Raw genomic sequence first — 24,652 nt, 5'->3', positions numbered from 1 at the left:
CTGATCCTCTATCTCAATACCATATTCCCGCTCTCTCCCCTTACGCCTTGATGCCTTTTGTATCTAGAAATCTATCTAGCTCCTTCTTAAATACATTCAGTGACTTGGCCTCCACAGCCTTCTGTGGTAGAGAATTCCACAGGTTCACCCCCTCTGAGTGAAGAAATTTCTCCTTATTGCAGTCCTAATGTCCTACCCCGTATCCTGAGACTGTGACCCCTCGCTCTGGACCCCCTAGCCAAGGGAAACATCCTTCCCGCATCCAGTCTGTCTAGCCCTGTCAGAATTTTATATGTTTCAATGCGATCCCCTCTCATTCTTCTAAACTCTAGTGAATACAAGCCTAGTTGACCCAATCTCTCCTCATTCGACAGTCCTGCCATCCCAGGGATCAGTCTGGTGAACCTTCGCTGCACTCCCTCGATGGCAAGTATATCCTTTCTTAGGTAAGGAGACCAAAACTGGACACAGACTCCAGGTGTGGTCTCACCAAGGCCCTGTACAACTCCAGTAAGACATCCTTGCTCCTGTACTCAAATCCTCTTGCAATGAAGGCCAACATACCATTTGCCTTCCTAACTGCTTGCTGCACCTGCATGTTTATTTTCAGTGACTTGTGTACAAGGACACCCAGGTCCCTTTGTACATCAACATTCCCCAGTCTATCACCATTTAAATAATACTCTGTCTTTCTGTTTTTCCTTCTGAAGTGGATAACTTTACATTTACTCACATTATACTGCATCTGCCATGTATTTGCGCACTCACTCAACTTGTCTAAATCGCCTTGACGCCTCTTTGCATCCTCCTCACAACTCACAATCCCACCTAGTTTTGTGTCGTCAGCAAACTTGGAAATATTACATTTGGTTCCCTCATCCAAATCATTGATATATATTGTGAATAGCTGGGGCCCAAGCACTGATCCCTGTGGTACCCCACTAGTCACTGCCTGCCACCCCGAAAAAGACCCATTTATTCCGACTGTGATCCTGTCTGTTAACCAATTTTCAATCCATGCCAGTATATTACCCCCAATTCGATGTGCTTTAATTTTGCACACTAACCTCTTATGTGGGACTTTATCAAAGGCCTTATGAAAATCCAAATAAACCACATCCACTGGTTCTCCCTTATCTATTCTACCAGTTACATCCTCAAAAAACTCCAGTAGGTTTGTCAAACATGATTTCCCTTTCATAAATCCGTGTTGACTTTGTCTAATCCCATTGATATTTTCTAAATGTCCTGTTATATGCATATATGCACTGTTCCTATATGCACTGTTCATTTGCTTGCCCATGATACACATAGCAGATGCCAAACTGTTACCTCAGTAACTCAATAAAGTTGCAGCACGGCTTCACTAAGCATGCTAAGTGGCTTCCTGTTTTTTACTTCTGTAATGTTTAGGTTTTTAAAAAACACTAATCACTATCATATAAATCATGACTTACCTCTTCCTTTTAGTCTTTTCAAGCTTGGTGCCCTGTATCATGGACCTTTTACCTAGATTTCTCACTTTAAAAAAAAATTCTTTAGCCCCAATTTTAACTCGGGGCGGGAAATTGGCGGGCGGCAAACCAGACAATGGCAGCGCGAGACCTGGGAGATTTTAACTCCTGAACTTTATTTGCATTCTCCAATTTCCTGCCCAGAACTAGTAGGAAGCGGCAGTTGGCCGGTGGGTTGGACTGAAATGTCGGCTAGCAGGAGGCTGCCACCAGGGACTGAAGGAACAGTCCCCGTCACTCAGGTGAATTGATCGAGGGTGGAGGGGGTGCCGGGGAGGCCTAAACCTTCCTTTTGGGGCCCAGTTAACGCACTTCTGCTCCTCCTGGCCCCACATGGAAAATGGGGAAAGAAAACTAAATAGACTTATCTTTGTGGGCCACTTCTGGCCCTAACTCTAACTGCTAGGTGGACCTTGCGGGAAAGCCACAACCGTTTCCCCGCTCAGGCCCATGGTTAAAATAGCAGTTGGGCCCTAATTACACCACCAAAGCTGGATTTACCGGCTGGTTTCCAGCAGGTGTCACTCTAGCCTGCTCAGAAGAGCAGGTTAAAATCAAAGCCTACGGAATTGGCGTTGGACATCAACAGATGAGTCCTATGGGCGATTTGAACTGCTCGCTTGCTTTCCGCCGATCATGCAGAGTTAAAATCGCCCCTCTCGATTTTTTTTTGTCAATGTGGGTATGTTGAAGGCTATTGTCTTCGTTAATATTTGGCTTTCCACAAAAGTAGATGATTTCTAGTAAGTATAATAATGCCATCTTCCGTATACTAATGTACAATCCATAATGCCAACTGTGCAGAGTCTGAAAATGTAAAGGATTCAAAATGCACCTATGCACTGTTTGGATTGTTCTTCCAACACTGTTTTAAAAAAGAGCCATATAAGTTTGTGTTACCTTCTAAGTGGATTTGTAAAAGGCTTGTATTTGAAGAAATGAAAACAGAAATGCACTGAAAGTCTGTAAAATGAAAAGGTGGGTTATCCTATCTGGTGCAGACCCTGTCATAATTAAGTCAATTTCCCAAAACCTTTCTTGTGGTTAGGGCTAGACTACATAAGAAGGTAGAATCTTTTATGAACTGAAATCTATGTCTTAATTCTCTACCTTGTTTGGGTCAGCATAACCTAGATCTAAGAAGTAACACTGAATCACAATAAATCGCTTGTTGCAGAATACATGGGATGCCCATCAAGTTCTCTCTACCTCAAAGTGCAAAAATGTTACTCAAAATATCAGTGTGTAAATAACACACAAGCAGAAAGACTATCTGCAGCCTTTGACATGGTTGATCACACCATTCTTCTCCACCGCCTCTCTTCCATTGTCCAGCTGAGTGGGACTGCCTTCACCTGATTCCATTCTTACTTATCCAGTCATAGCCTGAGAATCTCCTGCAATGGCTCTCTTACCACCCCTGCACCGTTACCTCTGGAGTCCCCCAAGGATCTATCTTTGGGCCCCTCTTATTCCTCAACTACATGCTGCCCCGCGGCAAAACTATTTGAAAACACGTCAAATTCCACATGTAAGCTGACGACATCCAGCTCTACCTCAACACCACCTCTCTCGACCCCTCCACTGCGTCTGACTTGTCACGCTGCTTGTCCAACGAGCAAAAATTTCTTCCCAATTGTCTTCGACCCCCACCACAAACTCCGTTCCTTAGCCACTGATTCCATCCCCCTCGCTGGCCACTAGCGGAGGCTGAACCAGATTTTTCGTAACCTCGGCATCCTATTTGACCCTGAGCTGAGCTTCTGATCCCAAATACTCTCAATCACCAAGACCGCCAACTTTCACTTCCTGAATATCACCTGTCTGTGCCCCTGCCTCAGCCCACTTGCTGCTGAAACCCTCATCCATGCCATTGTTACCTCTAGACTTGACTATTCCAATATTCTCCTGGCCGGCTTCCCATCTTCCACCCTCCATAAACTTGAGCTCATCCAAAACGATGCTGCCGTATCCTAACTGGCACTAAGTGCCGTTCACCCAACCTGTGCTTGCTGACCTATATTGAATCCCTGTCTATCAACACTTCAAATTAAAAATTCTCACCCTTGTGTTCAAATCCCTCCGTGGCTTTGCTGCTCCCTGTCTCTGTAAACTCCTTGAGCCCTACAACCCTCCGCGAATTCTACACAGGAATAGGGGGAGGCCATTCAGCCCCTCGAGCCTGTCCGCCATTCAATGAGATCATGGCTGATCTGTATCCTAACTTCATCCATCCGTCTTGGCTCCATATCTCTTAATACCCTTGGCTAACAAAAATCTATTGATCTCAAATTTAAAATTATTGGTTGAGCTAGCATCTACTTCTTTTTGTGGGAGAGAGTTCCACACTTCTATCACCGTTTCCGTGAAGAAGTGTTTCCTAACTTCGCTCCTGAATGGCCTGGCACTGATTTTAAGGTTATGACCACTTGGCCGAGACTCACCCAACAGCGGAAAAAGTTTCTCTCTATCAACCCTATCAATTCCTTTCAAAATCCTACAAACCTCAATCAAATCACCCTTTAACCTTCTATATATTTTTTTTAATTCGTTCATGGGATGTGGGCGTCGCTGGCAAGGCTAGCATTTATTGCCCATCCCTAATTGCCCTTGAGAAGGTGGTGGTGAGCCGCCTTCTTGAACCGCTGCAGTCCGTATGGTGAAGGTTCTCCCACAGTGCTGTTAGGTAGGGAGTTCCAGCAATTCAACCCAGCGATGATGAAGGAATGGCGATATATTTCCAAGTCGGGATGGTGTGTGACTTGGAGGGGAATGTACAGGTGGTGGTGTTCCCATGTGCCTGCTGCCCTTGTCCTTCTAGGTGGTAGAGGTTGTGGGTTTGGGAGGTGCTGTCGAAGAAGCCTTGGCGGGTTGTTGCAGTGCATCTTGTAGATGGTACACACTGCAGCCATGGTGCGCCGGTGGTGAAGGGAGTGAATGTTTCGGATAGTGGATGGAGTGCCAATCAAGCGGGCTGCTTTGTCCTGGATGGTGTTGAGCTTCTTCAGTGTTGTTGGAGCTGCACTCATCCAGGCAAGTGGAGAGTATTCCATCACACTCCTGACTTGTGCCTTGTAGATGGTGGAAAGGCTTTGGGGAGTCAGGAGGTGAGTCACTCACCGCAGAATACCCAGCCTCTGACCTGCTCTTGTAGCCACAGTAATTATGTGGCTATTCCAGTTAAGTTTCTGGTCAATGGTGACCCCCAGGAAGTTGATGGTGGGGTATTTGGCGATGGTAATGCTGTTGATTGTCAAGGGGATGTGGTTAGACTCTTTCTTGTTGGAGATAGTCATTGCCTGGCACTTGTCTGGCGCAAATGTTACTTGCCACTTATCAGCCCAAGCCTGGATGTTGTCCAGGTCTTGCTGCATGCGGGCACGGACTGCTTCGTTATCTGAGGGGTATTGAATGGAACTGAACTGTGCAATCATCTGCGAGCATCCCCATTTCTGACCTTATGATGGAGGGAAGGTCATTGATGAAGCAGCTGAAGATGGTTGGGCCTAAGACACTGTCCTGAGGAACTGCTGCAACAATGTCCTGGGGCTGAGATGATTGGCCTCCAATAACCACTACCACCTACCTTTGTGCTAGGTATGACTCCAACCACTGGAGTATTCCAGGGAATACAAGCCTAGTTTATGTATTATCTCCTCATAATCTAACCCTTGGAGCCATTAGAGCATTCTGATTAATCTGCACTGCACTACTTTCAAGGCCAAGCTATCCTTTCTAAGGGGTGCGGTGCCCAAAACTGTACACAGATGTGGTCTAACCAGGCTTTGTATAGCTGCAGCAAAACTTCCGCCCCCTTATATTCTAGCCCTTTAGTGAAAATCCTAATATTCCCTTAGCCCTTTTGATTATTTTTTGTACCTATCTACTACATTTTAGCGATCTGTGTACATGGACCCCTAAATCTCTTTGGATCTCCACTGTTTCTAGCTATTCAACATTTAAAAAATACTCGAATCTATCCTTTTTTGGTCCAAGATGGATGACCTCACACTTATCTGCATTGAAATCCACCTGGCACAGTTTGCCCATTAAGTTAATCAATCAATATCTCTTTGTAATTTTATGTTCCCGCCTACACTACTTACAATGTCACCAATCTTTGTGTCATCGGCAAACTTGGATATATGGCTCTCCATTAAGTTATTTAAGTCATTAATAAATATTGCGAATAGTTGAGGCCCCAGCACAGATCTTTGTGGGACACCACTAATGTCTTCCTTCCAATCGGGTATATATCCATTATCCCCATTCTCTGTCTTCTACCGCCTAACCAATCTCCTAACCAGTTCAATAATTTGCCTTCAACTCCATGAGCTTTAGTTTTAGCTAATAGTCTTTTAAGTGGAACCTTATCAAATGCCTTCTGGAAGTCCATATAAAATACAAGGCTTCCCCTGTCTACTACTTTAGTTATTTCCTCAAAAAATTTCATTAAGTTCGTTATACATGACTTACCCATTGCAAATCCAAGTTGGCTCTCTCTAATCAGCTCAAATTCCTCCTAAGTGCTCAGTCACTCTGTCCTTAATTATAGATTCCAATAACTTCCAGATAACTTACAGATGTTAGACCAGCAGGTCTATAATTTCTTGGTTTCTCTCTCATCTTTCTTAAATAATGGAGTTGCATTTGCTATTTTCCAATCGAAAGCAATAATTCCAGAATCAAGAGCTTCGGAAAATTATGACTAAAGTAACTGCAATTTCCTCACCTTCCTTTAAAACCCTTTAACTTCTTCCAATTCTGCTTTTGCATATCCCTGATTTGCGCATCCCCGATTTCCTTCGCCTCTCCATTGGTGGCTGTGTGTTTAGCTGTCTAAGCCCTAAGCTCTGGAATTCCTTCATTAAACCTCTCCACGTCTCTACCTCTGCCTCCTCCGTCAAGATTCTCCTTTTGGTCAGCTGTCCTAATATCTTCTTATATGGATCGGTATCAAATTTTGTCTGATAACACTCCTGTGAAGCGACTGGGGACATTTTAGTATGTTAAAGGTGCTATATAAATGCAAGTTGTTGTTGTCTGAAGATTATTTTCATCAGGCAACTTTGAGTTTACATAAATCTCACAAATGGCAAGGTCATTGATGCCCGCATTGACATGTGGACCAGGACATCAACCCATTGGCTATGTTTTGGAAGATTGGTACTGCAATACACACCAATTGCAAACAGCATTCCTGTTTGTGCGATGCTAACAATCACTGAATTATCATTCAAAATATTTTGTTCCTATTGGAATGTTTTTATCTTAACTAATTCTTGATCAAATGCCCATTCCCGAAGCCGGACCACGCTCGTCAGCTTTTATTTTAAATTTACTTACTGTTGCTATTTAAAGGGACAGTGGCAGCGTGGATACAAAATTGGCTAGGGCACAGAAAGCAGAGAGTAGTGGTGAATGGTTGGTTTTCAGACTGGAGGGAAGTATAGAGTGATGTTCCCCGGGGGTCAGTATTAGGACCACTGCTCTTTTTGATATATATTAACCTGGACCTGGACTTGGGTATAGAGGCTATAATTTCAAAGTTTGCAAATGACACGAAACTCGGAAATGTAGTAAACAATGTGGAGGATAGTAACAGACTTCAGTCTTCCATAGACAGATTGGTGAAATTTAATGTAGAGAAGTGTGAAATGATGCATTTTGGTAGGAAGAAGGAAGTGAGGCAATATAAACTAAATGGTACAATTTTAAAGGGGGTGCAGAAACAGAGAGACATAGGGGCGCACATAAACAGGACAAGTTGAGAAGGCTGTTGAAAAAGCATATGTGATTCTGGGCTTTTTTAAAGAGGCATATAGTATAAAAGCAAGGAAGTTATGTTAAACCTTTATAAAAACACTGGATAGGCCTCAACTGGAGTACTGTGTTCAATTCTGGGCACCACACTTTAGGAAGGATATCAAGGCCTTGGAGAAGGTGCAGAAGAGATTTACTAGAGTGGTACCAGGGATGAGGGACTTCAGATACGTGGAGATATTGGAGAAGCTGGGGATGTTCTCCTTAGAACAGAGAAGGTAAAGGGAGGTTTGATAGAGGTGTTCAATATCAGAAATGGTTTTGATAGAGTAAATAAGGAGAAACTCTTTCCAGTGGCAGAAGGGTTGGTAACCAGAGTTACAAGATTTAAGGTGATCGGCAAAAGAGCCAGAGACGACATGAGGATACATTTTTTTTACGCAGCGAGTTGTTCTGATCTGAAATGCACTGCCTGAAAGGGTGGTGGAAGCAGATTCATAGTAACTTTCAAAAGGGAATTGGATAAATACTTGAAGGGAAAAAATTTACAGGGGTATGAGGAATGGGACTAATTGGATGGCTGTTTCAAAGAGCCGGCACAGGCATGATGGACCGAATGGCCTCCTCCTGTGCTGCACCTACTCTGATACATTATATAAGTCTACCAAGACAACAAAAAATACTATTCTTGTCACACTAAACCAGATGCAATTTCATTAGGCTGCCATTGTCAGTGTAATCTAATTGGGTCAGTATAATTAAATATAAGTAAATTTTTAAAAAATTGTTTCCGCTGCGCTTCTATCATTTTACATTATTTTTAAGCTTTTTTTTATTCGTTCATGGGATGTGGGCGTCGCTGGCGAGGCCAGCATTTATTGCCCATCCCTAATTGCTCTTGAGAAGCTGTTGGTGAGCCGCCTTCTTGAACCGCTGCAGTCCGTGTGGTGAAGGTTCTCCCACAGTGCTGTTAGGAAGCGAGTTCCAGGATTTTAACTCAGCGACAATGAAGGAGTGGCGATATAGTTCCAAGTCGGGATGGTGTGTGACTTGGAGGAGAACGTGCAGGTGGTGTTGTTCCCATGTGCCTGCTGCCCTTGTCCTTCTAGGTGGTAGAAGTCGTGGGTTTGGGAGGTGCTGTCAAAGAAGCCTTGACGAGTTGCTGCAGTGCATCCTGTGGATGGTACACACTGCAGCTACAGTGCGCCGGTGGTGAAGCGAGTGAATGTTTTGGGTGGTGGATGTGGTGCCAATCAAGCGGGCTGCTTTATCCTGGATGGTGTCGAGCTTCTTGAGTGTTGTTGGAGCTGCACTCATCCAGGCAAGTGGAGAGTATTCCATCACACTCCTGACTTGTGCCTTGTAGATGGTGGAAAGGCTTTGGGGAGTCAGGAGGTGAGTCACTTGCCACAGAATACCCAGCCTCTGACCTGCTCTTGTAGCCACAGTATTTATGTGGCTGGTCCAGTTAAGTTTCTGGTTAATGGTGGGGGGATTCGGCGATGGTAATGCCATTGAATGTCAAGGGGAGGTGGTTGGACTCTCTCTTGTTGGAGATGGTCATTGCCTGGCACTTGTCTGGTGCGAATGTTACTTGCCACTTATGAGCCCAAGCCTGGATGTTATCCAGGTCTTGCTGCACGCGGGCTCGGACTGCTTCATTATTTGAGTGGTTGCGAATGGAACTGAACACTGTGCAATCATCAGCGAACATCCCCATTTCTGACCTTGTGATGGAGGGAAGGTCATTGATGAAGCAGCTGAAGATGGTTGGGCCAAGGACTCTGTCCTGAGGAACTCCTGCAGCAATGTCCTGGGGCTGAGATGATTGGCCTCCAACAACCACTACCATCTTCCTTTGTGCTAGGTATGACTCCAGCCACTGGCGAGTTTTCCCCCTGATTCCCTTTGACTTCAGTTTTACTAGGGCTCCTTGATGCCACACTCGGTCAAATGCTGCCTTGATGTCAAGGGCAGTCACTCTCACCTCACCTCTGGAATTCAGCTCATTTGTCCATGTTTGGACCAAGGCCGTAATGAGGTCTGGAGCTGAGTGGTCCTGGCGGAATCCAAACTGACCATCAGTGAGCAGGTTATTGGTGAGTAAGTGCCGCTTGATAGCAGTGTCGACGACACCTTCCATCACTTTGCTGATGATTGAGAGTAGACTGATGGGGCGGTAATTGGCCGGATTGGATTTGTCCTGCTTTTTGTGGACAGGACATACCTGGGCAATTTTCCACATTGTTGGATAGATGCCAGTGTTGTAGCTGTACTGGAACAGCTTGGTTCGAGGCGCAGCTAGTTCTGGAGCACAAGTCTTCAGCACTACAGCTGGGTTGTTGTCTGGGCCCATAGCCTTTGCTGTATCCAGTGCACTCACCCATTTCTTGATATCACGTGGAGTGAATCGAATTGGCTGAAGACTGGCTTCTGTGATGGTGGGTATATCGGGAGGAGGCCGAGATGGATCATCCACTCTGCACTGGCTGAAGTGATTGCTTATTATTATTTTGAAGCCTAATGTATTTGAAGCTTGATAAAGCTGCTAGGCAGCTTTTGACACATTTACCCTTGTAAAAGAAAGTTCACATATTTTTGGTGGAAAACAGAAGGCCAAGGCAGAACATGAAAATGTTGTAATATAAAATGTAATTGCATCTTAATGGGTTTTCATTAGCTGAAGGTTGGTTTTCGATTCAGCTATAATGTAAACTTTTCTCATTTTAATGGAGAACTTTTAACTCTCACTATTTGTAAAAATGTAGTCACTGTGAAACTTGACAGATTTGAGAGATACAAAAAATTAAGCAAGATTACATTATTTAATTTTGGTGCTTCATGGAAGATTAATTTAGTGGCATTCCTTAAATATGGCCTTAGATAGAGAAAATTCAGTAAAGTAACTTAATACATTGTGTATCTTTCCCTTTGCTAAATGATTTTAGTTCCTTAATCATAACATTTTAATACTTTGTACAGCACATTCCATCTGTGTAGGAAGCGCAATCGGATGCACTCGAACTGCCGAAGAATAGTCCCTTGCCAAGCAATCAAAATAGCCGTTAAAAGCCAGCCATGTTCTTCTCTGTCAGGAAGGAATCTCTTAAAGCTGCACTGCCCATTTCTATATGCTGCAGTTCCTTTGAAATCAATGGAAATTGCTTTTAGTGGTCACTTCTCATTAGATTTAATAGAAAAGAAAAAAAGAACTTGTATTTTTATAGCGACTTTCAAGACCTCAGAATATCCTAAAACGCTTCACAGCCGGTGAAATACTTTTGAAATGTAGGCACTGTTGTAATGTAGGCAAAAGGACAAAGAAGAGTTAAAAAGAGATACCAGAGATATAAGATGGCACCAGAGGTCAGTTGACCACAACCAGTGGGTGATCATGCCACCATATCTTCAACTCCAGGCACAGCTACCTAGCAATGATAGTGGAGATCAGCTTCCACACATTCAGTTTCAAAATCAACAGGTTCAAGACATGTACCATCTGCTACAAGGAGAACTGCCATCAACCTCAAGCACAGGGATGGTACTGCCATTGGTAGTCAAGGTGACTGTTGCCCTCAACATTTATACTCTGGCTCCTTCTGGGCTACACAAGAGACATCAGCCATATCCTGTGAACATAGGAACAGTAGTAGGCAATTCAGCCCCTCAAGCCTTCTGCCATTCTGTTATATCATGTCTCCATTTACCTCCCTTTTCTCCATATTCCTTGATAACCCGACCTAACAAAAATCTATCAATTTCAGCCTTGAAAATTTGAATTGACCCAGCATCTACAGCTTTTTGGGGAGAGTTCCAGATTTCCACTAACCTTTGTGTGAAGAAGTGCTTCCTGACGTCACTTCCCAAAGGCCCGGCTTTAATTCTAATTCTAATTCTAAATCTAATATTAGACAACTTGCTGTCGACATATGTCATCCAACTGACTGATGGATTGCTCATTAGGGCCACTCAACAGTAGCATGACAGAGCACCAGTGCTGAATTTCCCAAAGTACATGAGGAGTCACTTTTGGCACATGGCCATCTGGTTCCCTGGGTACAATACAGTAGCCTACATTGCAGAAGCCCTATCTGACAATGTACATTTGATCAGTGACCACCTATAGTTTCATGGAAGTCAGTGCCCTAGTCCAAGGAAGAAGACACAATGTTTTCATTGTACCAGGCTTATTTGAAGGTGAAAGCAGAATTCGCTGGGACTGTGGCAACATAGGAACAGCAATGGAACGTTTAGCTCATTGAGATGAGTCTACTCTATCAAGGCTATTCTCTTCAGCTCATTGGTAATTACACCCTTTGTTAGCCATGGACAGATAACTGAACGACGCATGGATGAGGCGGCTGTGTCTTAAGGCAACACCACATCCGGAGTTTAGGCAAGTGACAGGACCAGCCAGCCACGGCACTGGCTGACTCAGTTGTAGGGCCATTTCAGGAACCAGCACCTTTTGCAACAGTGTCATTTGCACTTCCTCAACTAACATCAATGCCCATCTTTTGCAGCACTGATACCTTACTTATAACTAGCAAGATTCATTCATCATTATAGAGCATATCTTTTGGAATCTTGAAGTAGTGCTTCATATGCCTTGACAGATCATGGGTCACCTCAACAATACAACCCTGCTAAGGTCTCTAGAGCTTTATCTGCTAAATGCTGCACAACTTTTGGTCTCCTTTTTCCATTACAGTCAAGTCCGAACTAGATGGAAACTTGACCGAGGATGTCTCTACAGAAACATTAGGGCAACCAGGAGGACTAGTGTGCCAGGAGCTCATCCAAGAGACAATACAGCTAAATGTCTGAGTTTGCCCTTCAAGGAGCTCTGGCTGTCCATTTGGTACTGAGAAAAGAACATCGGTGAATATGAAGGGTGAGTCAGCTTGATTCAGTTGGTAAAAGTCTAGCATCTGAGTCAGAAGGTTGTGAGTCCAAGCCCCACTTGACTTCACATAATTTATGCTGACACTCCAGTGCTGCAGTGTTAGAGATACCATCTTATGATATATTAAACTGAGACTCTGCTGACTGTTCAGGTGGACATTAGAGATCCCATGGCAGTTTTCAGAGATGAGCGGGGAGTTCTGGTGTTCTTGCCAAAGTTGCTTCCTTAACCAATACCATTGAAATAACAGATGAATTGGTCATTCTTTACTCTGCTGTTTGTGGATTTTGCTGTGGTTCTGTACATTAGTCACTACACTTCAGTGTAGTTCATTGCCTGTGAAGCGCATTGAGACATTTAAGAGATGCGATAAGGTGCAATGAAAATTTAAGTTTTTCTCAAAAGTTTGTAAACTTGCTCTGACCTGTTTTGGAGTATATGCACTTTTAGCACCATACCTTGATACACATATTGAGTTCATCAACTGCTATCTATAAAGAAAAACAGTATTAATAGTTTCATTTATAGATGTGTATGCTCCTGGAAAATATGGGGTACTGGTTCCAATCTTCAGAAAATGCACATTGAGCTGAGAGATGGCTGGAATGTTTGCTGTCAGACATCTCGTTCTGTGACATACTCCATTAAATTTTGTGGGCCACTTTCATAAAAATGTTGCAATAACATGCCGAGATACTTAATCGTGCATTGAAAATGCTTTCACTAGACTTCAGTACACCTGATTACATTACACTGCTTTGCAAATGCCTCGCTGAGAAGGAAATCTGGCAAAGCCACTCGTAGTGTAAGTATAAGTACTTCTGAGTGACCTTGTACAATTAAAGTAGATTGTAAATGTGATACTTTTGTAAATCATGTGTCTTAAGTTACATCACAAGCAGTGCTCAGATGTTAACCTATATATAAAATTCCATGCATAAATTGAACTTAATCTACTAAAGGAGTTGAATAATCACAAATAAAACCTATAAAAAGAGAGAACTGAATTTTTTGCGAACCCACGAATGTAATCCAGCAAAACTGATGTGAGGTATCAACCTGACATTACAATATGGATATTATTAAACCATTTCTTCTAATCTCCAGTCTTGCTTGAGGCATCTTAATTTTTTATTCATATCCTCGCACCCTGCATCTACAGCTTGAGTTGAATAGCCTGCTTCTTATTGCATTCAGTATTTTTATAAAAAGAACCTATAGTGTTCCTTCTGGATTTTTACTTTAAAAAGGAGTAAAATTTCTGTCCTCATAACTTATTTTTATGTCACATCTGTCATCAAATTGCAACTACCTTTTGAAAAGGAGTGTGCACAGATTAAAAAAAACAATGTCTATACATTCAGGGGATCAAATTAACTTTGAAACCATTTGGTTTCTAATATATTTCATTCTTTTCTCCTATTTACTTCTCTTCACTCCTGGCCCCTTACATCATTGTATGTTCAGGAAGGCAAACAGGTGACCTGTTTCTGGGCCTCTGCCAGTGGTGCTGTTCAGTATCTAATATATAGGCAAGAATGATATGGGCTAACCCACCTTATTTTTCCTCCTTACCTTTACAGAAGCATTAAACGTCCATCAACCAGCTCTGTCTGATATCTCACATAACACCAGAATCTTGTTTAAAATGGTTCTGGTAAATAATGCCTGCTTGCAAAGGACATTAATTTATACATTTACTGGAATTGTACTCATATGTTAAAAATCACATACCGCAACTTTAATGTGTGTTTGTACAGACCATTCATCCTCTTTTTAAAATCAATAAGACATAAAGAAGATATTCTACCAACCTAAAGTGAAATTTTAATTTGAGGACTGAGTTCAAAAACCACAGGAAAAATAACTGTATTAATTGACGGTTAATCACAACTTTTAAAATAATGGACATGTTTTAAATATTGTTGGTCTGAATTTTCTTATAAGTAACTTTTATCATCCACTTTTCCATCAGATTGATTGGTGTCTGCTTTCATCTATAGCCACAAACACAACCCATTTTCTTGTTGACACAACGACAACTTGCATTTATATAGTGCCTTTAACATAGGGAAACGTCCCAAGTCACTTCACTTGAGCGCAATCAGACAAAAACTGAGCCAAAGAAGGAGATATTAGGACGGGTGACCAAAAGCTCAGTAAAAGAGGTAAGTTTTAAGGAGGATCGTGGGAAGAATCCCAGCCCTAGGTGACAGGTCTACTTATCCAGGTTTCATCAGTGAGCCAATCGGGTAGGCTCAAGTATTGGCTTAACAAGACTGCCAAGGAGGATCAACTTGGTTTGGAACTTTTGTAGCCAGGCATGTCAACTGAAAATTATCTGGACCCCAAAGAGACTGCACTTAACTTCCTGCACCATCAACAATTGATTGTCAGGAGTTGGTCATTAGCTAACTATCAAGGCAAGGTTTAAGCTCTTGCTATTTGGACAGTAGGTAATAGGAGCTCCTCACAGGTGCCATGGTGAGAAACACATCCTACCATAAAATGTGTGAGTGCATTGCCACCATCTTAACCACAGCATAGGCATATGCCATACTCCATTGAACAGCGATTTAACCAGTTGGACATTTGAAGCTTCAGCAGTGGCTGTATGCTTGTCTGTAATCCAATAATGATAGTTACTGAACATAGGAATACAGGAACAGGAGTAGGCCATTCAGCCCCTCGAGCCTGCTCCGCCATTTGATAAGATCATGGCTGATCAGTGATCTAACTCCATATACCTGCCTTTGGCCCATATCCCTTAATACCTTTGGTTGCCAAAAAGATATCTATCTCAGATTTAAATTTAGCAATTGAGCTAGCATCAATTGTCATTTGTGGAAGAGAGTTCCAAACTTCTACCACCCTTTGTGTGTAGAAATGTTTTCTAATCTCGCTCCTGAAAGGTCTGGCTCTAATTTTTAGACTGTGCCCCCTACTCCTCGAATCCCCAACCAGCGGAAATAGTTTCTCTCTATCCACCCTATCTGTTCCCCTTAATATCTTATAAACTTCGATCAGATCATCCCTTAACCTTCGAAACTCCAGAGAATACAACCCCAATTTGTGTAATCTCTCCTCGTCACTTAACCCTTGAAGTCCGGGTATCATTCTAGTAAACCTACGCTGCACTCCCTCCAAGGCCAATGTGTCCTTCTGAAGGTGCGGTGCCCAGAACTGCTCACAGTATTCCAGGTGCGGTCTAACCAGGGTTTTGTATAGCTGCAGTATAACTTCTGCCCCCTTGTACTCTAGTCTTCTCGATATAAAGGCCAGCATTCCATTAGCCTTATTGATTATTTTCTGCACCTGTTCATGACACTTCAATGATCTATGTACCTGAACCCCTAAGTCCCTTTGGAGATCCACTGTTTTTAACTTTTTACCATTTAGAAAGTACCCTGTTCGATCCTTTTTTGATCCAAAGTGGATGACCTCACATTTGTCTACATTGAATTCCATTTGCCACAGTTTTGCCCGTTCACCTAATCTATCAATATCGCTTTGTAATTTTATGTTTTCATCTACACTGCTTACAATGCCACCAATCTTTGTGTCATCGGCAAACTTAGATATGAGACTTTCTATGCCTTCATCTAAGTCGTTAATAAATATTGTGAATAATTGAGGCCCCAAGACAGATCCCTGCGGGACTCCACTTGTCACATCCTGCCAATGTGAGTGCCTACCCATTATCCCTACTCTCTGTCGCCTTTCGCTCAGCCAAGTTCCTAACCAAATCCGTACTTTTCCCTCGATTCCATGGGCTTCTATCTTAGCTAACAGTCTCTTATGTGGGACCTTATCAAATGCCTTCTGGAAGTCCATATAAATAACATCCATTGACATTCCCCTGTCCACTACTTCAGTCACCTCTTCAAAAAATTCAATCAGGTTTGTCAGGCACGACCTACCTTTCACAAATCCATGCTGGCTCTCTGATTAACTGAAAATTTTCGAGGTGTTCAGGACCCAATCTTTAATTATAGACTCCAACCTTTTCCCCACAACAGATGTTAGGCTAACTGGTCTATAATTCCCTGGTTTTCCTCTCTCTCTCCTTTCTTAAAAAATGGAGTGATATGTGCAATTTTCCAATCTAGAGGGACAGTTCCTGAATCTGGAGAACTTTGAAAGATTATAGTTGGGGCATCTGCAATGTGCTCACCTATTTCCTTTAAAACCCTGGGATGGAAACCATCTGATCCTGGGGATTTGTCACTCTTTAGTGCTATTATTTTCTTCATCACTGTTGTTTTACTTATGTTAATTTTATTGAGACCCTGTCCCTGATTCAATATTAGTTTTCTTGGGATTTCCGGCATGTTATCTTTTTCTACTGTAAATACTGATGCAAAGATATAGAATGTAAACTGTACCTTTGATATATGCTCTAACCGGCTTCCAACAGCTTTCATCACAAGAGGGCATCTGCCTTCAGTGTGGTGGAAGGATCGACGCAGGGCTGTTTATGATCTGCTAGCCCTCTTAGTGTTCTAGATGTGCAAGTTCAGTGCCATGTGATTGTGCTTTCTTGTCACCAACTGCTTAGTCCAGGTCCTTGTGAGGGGCTGTGTGGGAAATTATCACATACATAGATAAAGAGAAAATAGAAGTAGTCATCAAAAGGGATGATTGTGCTCAACAAACCTCATAGAATTGTATGAGGAGGTAACTAACATGATAGGTGGGGTAAAATACATAGAAATACATACACATCCCCCTTCTCCTCCTCTTCCTCCTTTACCCTTCTCGTCCTCCTAGCAAACTGGATGAAAAATTGGTTTGAAGGGAGAAAACAGAGTAGGAGTTAAGGGCAATTTATCAGAGTGGTTGGAAATGTATTTCACAGGGTTCAGTTCTGAGGCCACTTCTGTTCACTGTGTAGATAAATTATTTGGACTTAGGCCTAAAGGGAGTGGTGTTGAAATTTACAGATGATATCAAAATAGGAGAAAGTTAATTCAAAGGGATAAGATTGATAAGATAAGGCAATGGGCTAAAAAGTGGCAAATGGGCTAAAAAGTGGCAAATGTAATTCAATGTCAGTATGTGTGAAGTGATGCATTTTTTAAAAAATGAGTATTTATACTCTGAATGAAAGTTGGCTCGATGCTGTGGAAGGGCAGATGGATTTCGGGTTTCAGGTTCACAGGATATTAAAGGTAGCATCTCAGGTTGATAAGGCAGTTTAAAAAAAGCTAACGATATAGAATGTAAACGGCAAGAGTTAGAGTACTGTCTGCACAGAGAGTTGTGAGGCTGTGAAATTTACTTTCAGGGTTAGTGGTAGAGGTACAAAGTACAGGGCTGAATTTCCTTGGGGCTTCTCCTGCTCCACTACCGTAACTTCAGCGAAAACCCCGTTTACGCACACAAACAGGGTTTCAGCTGAAGTTATGACAATGGGGTGGGAAAAGTCCTGAGGAAATTCACCCCCAATATCAACATTGAAGATTTGATTGAATAGGCAGATATAGGAAAAGGGAAAACATAGAAATATAGAAAATTGGAGCAGGAGTAGGCCATCTCTCCATACCCCTTGATGCCTTCTGTGTCTAGAAATCTATCTATCTCCTTCTTAAATACATTCAGTGACTTGGCCTCCACAGTCTTCTGTGGTAGAGAATTCCACAGGTTCACCACCCTCTGAGTGAAGAAATTTCTCCTCACCTCAGTCCTATATGTCTTATCCCGTATCCTGAGACTGTGACCCCTCATTCTGAACCCCCCAGCCAAGGGAAACATCCTCCCTGCATCCAGTCTGTCTAGCCCTGTCAGAATTTTATACGTTTCAATGAGATCCCCTCTCATTCTTCTAAACTCAAGTGAATACAGGCCATGTCGACCCAATCTCTCCTCATACGACAGTCCTGCCATCTCAGGAATCAGTCTGGTGAACCTTTGCTGCACTCCCTCTATGGCAAGTACATCCTTTCTTAGGTAAGGAGACCAAAACTGGACACAATACTCCAGGTGCGGTCTCACCAAGGCCCTGTATAACTGCAGTGAGACATCCTTGCTCCTATACTCAAATCCTCTTGCAATGAAGGCCAACATACCATTTGCCTTCCTAACTGCTTGCTGCACCTGCATGTTTGCTTTCAGTGACTGGTGTACAAGGACACCCGGGTCCCTTTGTGCATCAACATTCCCCAATCTATCACCATTTAAATAATATTCTGCCTTTCTGTTTTTCCTTCTGAAGTGGCTAACTTCACATTTATCCATGTTATACTGCATCTGCCATATATTTGCCCACTCGCTAAACTTGTCTAAATCGCCTTGACGCCTCTTTGCATCCTCCTCACAACTCACAATCCTACCTAGTTTTGTGTTGTCAGCAAACTTGGAAATATTACATTTGGCTCCCTCATCCAAATCATTGATATATATTGTGAATAACTGGGGCCCAAGCACTGATCCCAGGGGTACCCCACTCATCACTGCCTCCACCCTGAAAAAGACCCATTCATTCCTACTCTGTTTCCAGTCTGTCAACCAATTTTCAATCCATGCCAGTATATTACCCCCAATCCAATGTGATTTAATTTTGCACTCTGACCTCTTATGTGGGACTTTATCAAAGGCTTTCTGAAAATCCAAATACACTACATCCACTGGTTCTCCCTTATCAATTCTACCAGTTACATCCTCAAAAAACTCCAGTAGGTTTGTCAAACATGATTTCCTGTGATAAAGGGATATCACAGGATATCCCTTTATCACAGGATATAAAGGGATATCACATCACAGTGTGAGTAAATGTGATTAGGATTATATGCTTGTGTAAGGGATAAATGTGGACACGGCATGGTTGGGTTTAAATGGCCTGTTCCATGTTATAACTGCTATGTAATTCTATGGTTTTTTTTTTATTCGTTCATGGGATGTGGGCGTCGCTGGCAAGGCCAGCATTTATAGCCCATCCCTAATTGCCCTTGAGAAGGTGGTGGTGAGTCGCCTTCTTGAACCGCTGCAGCCCGTGTGGTGAAGGTTCTCCCACAGTGCTGTTAGAAAATAGAAAATCATAGAAAATTTACGGCACAGAAGGAGGCCATTCGGCCCATCGTGTCTGAGCCTAATCCCACTTTCCCTTTGAACAGGTTAGCAGCAAGTTGGTGCTGGCTCTGGAGCTAGATCTAAACTATTGATTCGAAGATCTCGCAGCACCAGCAGAATGAGGATACTTGTGGGAATGCACTGAACGAGTGGATTTATTTTGCATTTCCCTGAACTTATACCAAGTGGTTAGAGTAGCTTTCACTTAACAGGCAGCCTTTCCAAGCTCTTGCTGCATTGACAAAACAGATTTCACATGTGGCTATATCATGCTTCCAGAAGAAGCAGGACTGAAACTGGGCTTGAAACTAGAAAATCTCTCATTTAAGAGAAAAAGTGAAGAGAAGTTATTTAAAAAAAAACTAAATTCAAATAGACTCAAACACAATTCTCTTAAGAAACCTGGACTTATCTTATTGGAATGTGGAGGTTGCAAAATGAAGGAGGTGGCTTTTATTTACAGAGTCAAAGCCATATATTTGTTAGCATTTCATTAAAAATTAGCAGTAGTAGTGTAAACATAATAACACTCCTACTGATTTTATTTTGAAATATCTTTTGAATTTTTATAGTGCTATTACTCAAATACCATTATAATTTAGCTTAGTAAGGCCACTATCATTTACCAAAAAAGATCTTCATAACAAAAGCAAATTATTACAGAAATTTAATTGAAAGGCATTGATCAACATTAAGTAAACATTCTTTCAAAGTTCTCAAATTCCTATTCTGCTTTTCAAAAAAGGAAAAAATATTTAAACTGATCATCACAGAAATTTCTCAGGTAGTTAGTTTGTAAACACTTCCTAGTTTCTTCACATATTCTGTACAAAATGTCTGAGAATTTTGAATCTTTTTATAATGCACTGACATGCAATATAGCTACAATATCAACACTGCATTTAAACAGGTTACTGTAAAATACCACTATCAAGTATTAAGTGTTACAAGCTACAGTAATTATTTATATTGCTCTGAAGATGTTAAAGTCTTACTACCTTTTGGTCCTACATTAGTCAACATTTTTTTAAAAATTCCTGTTATTGCACCATTGTTATTCTAGGACTCTGATTCTAACTTTAAAAAGGGGCCAAGTTTGACTCTCAAAATACAGATCTTTGATTTTTTTTTTAAAGCAGAAATTCTAACTCCCATATTGTTTCAGTCTAAACTTAGATTAATGTTTATATGTACAAAAGAACTGGGAAAATTTCATCTTTTTTCAGACTTCAGTTTTAACAGAAAATATTAAAAAAAGATACATTCTCCATTTTCATTTACACCTATATTCAGAAACAGAAATATCTGACCTTATTAAAATAGTGCATTTTTCATTAAGATGATAGAGCTACAAAACTACTGTACAGAAACTTACGGTACATACAGCTATACACAATATATAGATTTAGAGCTCATTCTGATATAGCCAGTTGCAGGTAGTTTCTTGATATTGTTTTGTAGTTTTGGTTTTCTTGGAGGATGTACTGCAACTACCTCCTCGAATGATTTACATCAAATAATGTATTATCCTCATCGTCATCTTCCTGATCTAAAGGTCTCATTTCCATGTTTTCTAAATTTGTATTCAGTATACCATACTTCCGTTTTTTTCTGTTAATCCTCCTCATCCTGATGGTCCTCACCACGAAGTAGACGACGACGAGGGCAGTGACAGGTATGGAGTTCCAGGATTTTGACCCAGCGACGATGAAGGAATGGCAATACATTTCTAAGTCGGGATGGTGTGTGACTTGGAGGGGAACGTGCAGGTGGTGTTGTTCCCATGTGCCTGCTGCCCTTGTATGGAGAACCATCCAGTGTATCCCACTGGTTTAACCCACTGCTCAAGATAATGAGCAGAGGTTTTGTTAAATGTTCCAAATCCCCAGGTGATTTTGCCAACGACACAACATCATTTTCAAAAAAGGAACATTGTAATTCTTTCTGAAATATCTGGCAGACGCACTCTAGGGCAATACTTTATGATGCTTCTTGTATCATTGATGAAGTCATCAAGTAGGATAGGAGAAGGTGGATAAAGTTGCTTTATTCCTCTTTTGAGAGAGAGGGGTTTAGTGAGTATCCCATCTACGCAATATGGATCTTGGAGCTGGAGTATCTAGATAAAATTCAAGATTTGGCTAGAGTTTCCAGCCTTTGAGTGCTGTATGAGTCAAAAGCCTCACAGAAATCAATGGATATTGTTTGAACCTTACAAGCTCTGTGATCTTACATGATGCCACAACCTGCCCTACATATTCCTTACAAGAACAATGTTCAACCTGTTCAAGACCTAATGGCCTGCCTTCAGGAAGAATTGGACAATAACACAAATGGAGTTTCGATCTTGATTAGACAAGTAAAGGTAAGGACAGATCATTTTTATTTTCCTTCCAATGGTTGGTGAAGGAATGGCACTCAATTTTCCAACATGACTTAATAAATTCTCTCCGGAGTATTAGTAAAATATTCCATTGAAAACAATACTATGGGTAAAATGAGATCCTCATCTTCCTCCTTGTATTATCCGTCTTCAGCTTTTCTCAGCACTCCCTGAAGGTTTAATTCTGATCAGCACCTAATAAGGCTGCCAGCTGCAATGCTTCTGAGCGAGAAGCCATAACTAGAAAGGGTTAAAGTGAATATAGCCTTAAAATGAATTTTTGCTGCAGGAACAGATCAACAGAGGAAGAACTGTTACTTCAGTTAAGTTAATTGGAGAGCTTCTCTTATGTTATGTGAAATATTTATTTTTAAAAACCAGCAAATTAATTATTGATGAGTAATAGAGGATTACTGTGTAAAATGCAAATTTTTCTTTTTGTGTGTTTTTTCATTGATCTGTTTGGATAGTCTGTTTGAGCTCATTTTTAATATTTCTGAAACCCACAGAGGACTTCAATTATTTTAGCCAATTTGAAAAGTGAAGCGAGAGATTATAATTTCAAAAAATGTATCTCCATAACCTTGATATATGTGCATAAAATGTATGATAATTCAGATATAAAGCTGGAGTTTTATTTTGAATTACAGTATATAGCACTATTTGAAGTAAATGGTATTTTTAATAGTTGATCCTTGTAAAGTTAACAACTCTGATTTTAAAAAGATCACAAAATCATACAATGATATGAATTTAATGCCTTTAAAGTTTTACTGGTAACAAATGATTTGAATACATTGAATTTGGTCTTGTTATAAGTATTTAGATTCTAAAAATGACTACAGTAACAAGAAGAATTGACTGACTAGCACCTGAAATTGCAAGTAAATCTAGAACTGAAATATTGTAGTCCCTGCAACAGCATCCTCATAATAGTGACAAGGGGTGAATAAAGCCCTGGGCCCACCACTGTGGTAACTGTGTCTGTCTTGTATAGTCTCAAAATTCTAAATTGTTTAGAATTCAAGTGCTGTATGCTGTCCTGAAAGGGGTTATTCTGGAGGTGTACAGCAGAGGTATTTAAACGTTTTCTCTTCGTGGGCCACTCAGTTGCTTATCATAAAGCCAGCAAACAAAAGTGCTGTTTGCTACACCCACCACTGCCATTAGGAACCTTCTTAGGATAGCCCAAGGTTTCTTGTCCTTTTCACATCCTTTTAATGCTTTGGAAATTTAATTGTGCCCTCGCTTTCCCTCCCCTCCAGTTTAAGATAGCACTATTTTTTTCCCTTTCTCTCAAACTGCTTTACTTTCATGCTTCCTCCTTTCTGTAACCCCCCCTGCTCACAAACTCGTTCCATTTTCATGTTGACACTGTTTTCCACTTTCCAATTTCATGCTGACGTGCGCCTGCCTGTAGCCATGCTCCCAGCTCCAGACGGAGGGTTGAGTTAGTTAACTGGCTCAGATCTGCCACTTGCTTCTCACTTGTTAGTCTTAGTACAAATGTAACTAATTCATATTGTATATTTCCAGTGGTGAGGCTCAAACAGAGTTTCATTCTTTTTGAGTTATTCAGCTGGCCTAATTTTGAGATTTTTCTGACCTATTATGATGTTGCCTCTATTCATTTTAAGTACTATGAATACCTTCTGAATTGTTTCATTTTATTGTGAATAAATTATATATGGTAGAGAACAAGCATGAGACTATTTATTCTTGGGATTAAGAGCTGTCAAGTAACTTTGAAGAATTATGTGATTTAAGATTGCACATTATTGCCGTGGAACAAATTTATAGCTTTATTCACTTCCAGTCATCTATAAAAATGATTTTCAAATAACTCTAATTGCAACAATTATCATTCAAACTTGTTATACAGAGTACCAAATTAAATGTACAAACCAAATTCAAATGATCTATGTAAGTGTTTCATGACAATTTCTGTGTTGGGTACTGAGTGTTACCATTGACTATGCACCTGGACGTACTGGTGGAATTCTGAAGTGCTGCGGTGTACAATGTCAAAACTGCATATTAAATTCAGTAGGGGAACAATTAAAGTTGCATGTACAAACTAGGTCACAGTAGAATCATATCAGCACTGTTACTGGCTCTCACTGCTCTGTCATTTCATTCCTTCTAAACTCCAAAACTACTAACCTATACATCTTTTCCCTTAAATTTTCAAGTTGACAGTCAGCTACAAATCAAAGAATCATAGAAAGGTTACAGCACGAAAGGAGGCCATTCAGCCTATCGAGTCCGCGCCGGCTCTATGCGCGAGCAATCCAGCTAGTCCCCCTCCCCCGCCACATTCCTGTGTCCCTGCACATTTTTTCGTTTCAAGTACTTCTCCAGTTCCCTTTTGAAGGCCATGATTGAATCTGCCTCCGCCACTCCCTCGGGCAGTGCATTCCAGATCCCAACCACTTGCTGCGTAAAAAAGTTTTTCCTCATGTAACCTTTGATTCTTTTGCCAGTCTTTTTAAATCTATGCCCTCTGGTTCTTGACCCTTCTGCCAATGGGAACAGTTTCTCTCTCGCTACTCTGTCTAGACCCTTCATGATTTTGAATACCTCTTTCAAATCTCCTCTCAACCTTCTCTGTTCCAGGGAGAACAATCCCAGCTTCTCCATTCTATCCACGTAATTGAAGTTCCTCATCCCTGGAATCATTCTAGTAAATCTCCTCTGCATGCTCTTTAGGGCCTTCACATCCTTCCTAAAGTGCGGTGCCCAGAACTGGACACAATACTCCAGTTGTGGTCGAACTAGTGTTTTATAAAGATTCATCATGACTTCCTTGCTTTTGTACTCTATGCCTCTGTTTATAAAGCCCAGGACCCCGTATGCTTTTTTAACCGCTTTCTTAACCTGCCCTGCCACCTTCAACGATTTGTGCACATATATCCCCAAATCCCTCTGTTCCTCTACCCCTTTTAGAATGGTGCCCTCTAGTTAATAGTTCCTCTCCTCATTTTTCCTACCGAAATGCATCGGCTCTCATTTTTCTGC

The 24,652-nt window shown here is 41.4% G+C and overlaps 1 protein-coding gene across 1 annotated transcript in view; it reads left to right on the top strand.

The window, feature by feature from the left end:
- The window catches only part of ctnna2 (catenin (cadherin-associated protein), alpha 2), a 1,371,619-nt gene that overhangs the window by 211,151 nt on the left and 1,135,816 nt on the right, over positions 1-24,652 (top strand). The gene's annotated exons all lie outside the window — the stretch shown is intronic.

Source organism: Heptranchias perlo, chromosome 1 (assembly GCF_035084215.1).
Source record: "Heptranchias perlo isolate sHepPer1 chromosome 1, sHepPer1.hap1, whole genome shotgun sequence".
Taxonomy (NCBI): Eukaryota; Metazoa; Chordata; class Chondrichthyes; order Hexanchiformes; family Hexanchidae; genus Heptranchias; species Heptranchias perlo.
The sequence above is the reverse complement of the archived record's forward strand: the minus strand, read 5'-3'. Positions and strand labels throughout refer to the sequence as shown.